The 5,165-nt window shown below is 36.1% G+C and overlaps 1 long non-coding RNA gene across 1 annotated transcript; it reads left to right on the top strand.

The window, feature by feature from the left end:
- Positions 1-1,114: 1,114 nt before the first annotated feature.
- Positions 1,115-4,586, top strand: LOC142243143 (uncharacterized). Its single transcript, XR_012724310.1, has 3 exons — positions 1,115-1,139; positions 4,318-4,403; positions 4,506-4,586. It is a non-coding gene; the product is annotated as an uncharacterized LOC142243143 (long non-coding RNA).
- Positions 4,587-5,165: the final 579 nt, after the last annotated feature.

Here is a 5,165-nt window from a genome sequence, read left to right as displayed (position 1 = left end):
ACTAAGGACCAGGGGGCACTCACTGCGAGTGGAAGAAAAGCGATTCCGGCAGCTAAATAGGAAAGGGTTCTTTTACAATTAGAGCAGTCAGACTGTGGAATGCCCTACCACAAGAGGTAGTAATGGCAGACACTAAAAAAAGGGCTGGATGATTTCCTCAGTACACACAACATTGTTATAAATGACAAAATGTATAATTAGTGGAAGAAGGTTGAACTAGATGGACCTAGGTGTCTTTTTTTTTTTTTTTTTTCCCCTCAATGTATGTAACTGAGCTTTCACCAAAAGGTATGCTTGGATCAGCATCCTGTATAGCACTGCCTTTACTTTACTTTATATAGCAAAATCATGGTGGTTGGTACCCTTTAAGAAATAATTTAGAGTCACTTAAACTGAGGAAACTGACTTCTGCACTAAATGACACACGAAATCTTCCATATGACAGAAATGTATCTGTTAATACTGGTGTGAATCCTTTATTTCTCAGTACCCTTCAGCTGGTTAGTATGAGTGATGTTTTCAAAGGTTCATTATTTAAATCTAGTATAAGAAACAAAATTAATGTGTGATTGAACGATTACTCCGTAGAGGACTAGGTTTACTTCTGCATTGGAGTCTCCATGACAGATTCTGTGATTTTAATTCATTTACTTATTTTTTAAAGAATACTGTATTGCATTATTTTTATTTCTCTCTAAGATGAACTCCTTTATAACATCCATGTAACAAATCTGTGTTTGAGAGTTGTAAGAGTATATGGTATTCTAATTTCACTTGGTCATTTTAATAGCGAAAACTAGTTGCAAAACCAATATTATAAAAAAAAAATATATATATATTTTTCTATTTACTAAAGTATTCACTTTGATGCAAGTAAAATGTGATCTTATGTGTGATCTTAAATGTGATATGTGATCTTACGGTGGATCTGTGCCTACTTCTAAAATAAATTTTGAAGGCCACTGGTTAATTTATTATAGCGGTATAGAGTATCTAACTTTTATTAGTATAGTTGCTGATTCATCATTTTGGGAATATGTTTTTACACCAACTGAGGGGGTAACTTTTTTTATATATTTTTTTTTTTTTTTTTTTTTTTTTTTTTCCGTAGGTGATTTGTAAATGTATCAGTGATGATGGTGAGTACTATTTCTAAAGTCCTGATAAATATAATTTTTTTTTTTTTTTTAAGAGAATCTGTCATATTGAAAATAGTATCTGATCTGCAGGCAGGATTTTATAGAACCGGAGGAGCTAATCTAATTGATAAACATTTTTGTGGGGGTAAAAAAATAAATGCTTGTATTTGATTAACTGTATCCTCTAGGTTTTGTATGAATATGTATCCGGTGGGTAGTATAATTCAATGGCAGGTTTCACTGTATGTCTGTATGCAGAAATGTGTCACTGAGTCAGACCTCCTACTGAACTCATATACAAAACAAACACCCGGGATCTAAATGAATTAAAAAAAAAAAAGCTATACTGAATCTTTTCCAACAATACTATATATTATATTCTGCTCTGCTTCTCCTCTATGCCATGCTGTTCACATTTTGAACTGCTGCGTAACCTGACATGACAGGTTCCTTTAAGTATGCGTATTTAGATGAGAAAATGCATAGATGGAAAGCTGCAGATGTATCAAAGCTGCATTATATGGACAACTGTAAATCTCTACCAATCTCCTCTCGCTTTCTATTCCATCTCCAGTCTATCCTAAATGCAGATGCCATGTTCATATTTCTGGCCAGCTGCTACACAGATGCCTCCACCTAGTGCCAGTCATTGCACTGGTTGCCCATCCATTACAGAATACATCATAAAGTTGTCGTTCTCCCAAAGGTTTCAACAGTTGTGCACTACCAGACTTCTTTGCTCAACTTTTGTCTACTACTAAGCTACACGTGCACTTTGTTCTTATAATTATCTAAGACTAACATCCACCATAGCTTGAGCTTCCCATTTCAGTCTCCAAGACTGTACTTGTGCTGTTCCAGTTTTCTAGAATGCATTACCCCAGACAATCTGGTTACTTCCCTGTGTCTACAGTTTTTTTTTTTTTTTTTTTTTTTTTTTAAGCGTAGCCTAAAAGCAAATCTTTTGGCAAGCCTAACATATCATCTCGCTAATCGATCTTTCCTCTGTTCTCCCTTCCTCTCTCTCTCATAATCTGGTCCCTTCTGTGATCTATTTCAACACCCGCCATGCACTCCATACACCTGTGGATATGGACAGATACTAACTGGAGATCTATTCATGCAGCTTTAAATGAATACAAATTATTATAAAGGAGGGTCGACCATACATTACAAGCCACTCACCTTTTATCATTCTTTTCTTGATAGGTTGTAAGCTGTCATGAGATAATGAATTGTTGCACTGTAATGTATCCTCTAAATTGTAAATATCTGTGGATTATTATTCTTAATAGTATTAATCCTACAATACAAATTCTTCAGTTATCAGAGTTTACAGTACAGAACATGTAGAATTCAAGTACAAAAAAACCTGAATATAGGAGTGACCAACTTATACAAAGGGAATGATTTCCCTGTCTGAGGGCTTACTGTTTCCTCTATATGTGAAGACTAAGTGAGGGTACCAGCTTCTCGTGAAAGCACAGATTATTGTTGATTATAAGGTTTCTTTTTTAGGAAGTTGGTTTTCAGGTTGATTTTGAAAATATAGAGCATGGGGTACAGTTTAACCTATTAAAGATGTAAGATGCAAGGGAGACATTTAAGATTCTTGTGTGGGGGAATACAAGTGGCGAGCAAAGAATGAAGTCTTACAGTGGCCAGAAATTGTGTTTGGGATGTAGCAAAAGATTTGGAGAATACCACTTCTAGTCCGGCTCATAAATCAGTGTTAGCATTTTGAATCACATTCTTTGGACAATGGATAGTCAATGAAGGGTGTGACAGTGATATTAGGGTAGGTGTATAAACCAGACAGAGATGAGGTTGAATAAGAGCATCCCAAACTTTAGTTCATATTCGAGAAATGTTTTTGACTTGTACACAGCCTGATATGGTAAAATTTTTTGATTTGCTGCTTTAAAGGAACCTTCCAGCAGGATTTACATCTAGGAGGTATTAGGAGCTTTTGATCAGTCTCCTAATACTATTTAACGATCCCTATGTTATATTATAACTAAATGTGACGTGTTTGTTTGAAGACTGTTAAATTCTCCCTGCTGTTTTGGCCTACAGGTAACGAACTAGACGGGAACCACTGGTAAGCTTGCTGGAATCATACCACATCACCATGACTGTATGTGTAGTGAGGAGGCGAAAAGTAGCCACATCTGTTGCAGCCTTCTCCTCCTATTCCACTTTTATCACCCTTCACATGCTGGGATGTCAGTCGCGCTGCTGTGGACATGATGCCAGCATGGATTGTGTTCCCCGAATAGTGCGCTACGTGCAGACAGAATTTAACCACATTCTTACTCAAGTAGCGTTTTTAAGTATAAAATTAGGATAATTTAGAAAAAACAAATTCAAGGACTGAGTTTACGTTAGTAATATCTTCTAATGGTAAATCCTGCTCTTTCCATATTAAAAAGGTATAAGTCAAAGATTACTTCTTGATAGCAAACTTTTGAAAGTAGGCAAAGTATAAAGCATGGAGATCTAGAAGTAGAGCGAACACAAATAGATTTGAATGACCCAGTCAACTAGCCATGACCCAGTCAACTAGCCATGACCGTGGTCTGTGGCCTCTACACAGGAGAAGGGAGTACTGCCTTTTATCTGCTTACATCTGTGACTCTGCTACTGATTAGCAGGCTTGGCGCAATGTCCTCTGTGGTATGATGCACAGGTGATGTGACGCCATGACAGCTGATCACAAACCACTGATGTATTTTCTTAAGAGATGGTACACACTCTCCCATGCAGCAGTTGCAGAAAAATGTTGCAACCATTGGAATGGGATGTACAAACCATTTTCCACCAATTCTACTAAGGGGGGCAGTGTTTTTTGTTTTTTTTTCTGTTTTGTGTAAAAGATGTCCGCTCTAAATTTGGGTACTTGGATGTAATAGGGACATGAACATGTTATTCAAAAGGCCTCCATACACAATACATTAATAATGCAGACTTCTCTTGTCAATTTCAGCATGATCAGCCACCCATCAGATATGTATACAGTAGATGCCTCCTGACACCATCCTGACAGATGATGTTGGGAGGAGATGGAGGAAGGATCCAAGATGTATCAGCATTTTAGTAGTGTTGCTGATTAGTAATCCGAGATAAGATTTCTATGCTTTTTTGTGCAAATTATGAAATGTGTTTGTTTTTCTTTTAGGCGTAAAGCAGTTACTAGACAATTTTTTGTTTACACTTGGATTCATCATTATGGAAAATTGGCCTCCATATAATATTAGACTAGAGGTGAGTGATGTGTTCTGTGTTTATTTTATGTTCATGCGCTTCATTTAATGACCACCTGTTAACGCTTCATTTCTGTTCCCCAAAAACTGGTTATGGAAATAGGCTCTACGGACTATGAACTTCATTCTTGAAAAAATCTTAAAGGAAGAAAAGAAAAAGCTTAATTCTTCTGAGGAGATGTGCACTTTCTTGTAAGTGTTGGCCCTTTTTTCTTTAATCATAACTAACAAGTTACTATGTGGATGCTTGTTGGAAACATTTACGTGTATTAAACTGTAAGCAGTTGTTCCAATAAAAAATTCATTATTCAAAACTCAGTACAGCATGTCTTAAAGCTTACCAATCTCCAAAGATTACTATTTTTCTTTTTCCTTTTGTTTAATCCCTTCACCATGGCAGATTGTTTTGGGTTTTTTTCTGTTTTTTTTTTTTTCTTTGTCAATATTGCCATATGAGGGCTTTTTTTTGTTGTGGGATGAGTTGCTCTTTTAAATGAAACCATACGTTTTATCACATAGTCTACTGAAAATTGGCAAAAAAAAAATTCCAAGTACGTAACAACAGCAAAAAAAAGTGTGATTGCATGATTGTTTTTGAGATTTAATTCAGTGTTCACTATATGGTAAAACTGGTGTCTGTATGATGCCTCAGGTCGGTACAAGTTCGTAGACACCAAACATGTATAGGTTTTACCTTTTATCTAAGGGGTTAAAACAAAAAATCAGAAGGGTGTCCAAAAAAGTGGCTCACGTTTTGCGCCAT

The sequence above is a fragment of the Anomaloglossus baeobatrachus genome, chromosome 6 (genome assembly GCF_048569485.1).
Source record: "Anomaloglossus baeobatrachus isolate aAnoBae1 chromosome 6, aAnoBae1.hap1, whole genome shotgun sequence".
Classification (NCBI taxonomy): domain Eukaryota; kingdom Metazoa; phylum Chordata; class Amphibia; order Anura; family Aromobatidae; genus Anomaloglossus; species Anomaloglossus baeobatrachus.
Note: the sequence above shows the minus strand (reverse complement) of the source record. Positions and strands in the feature narration are given on the sequence as shown.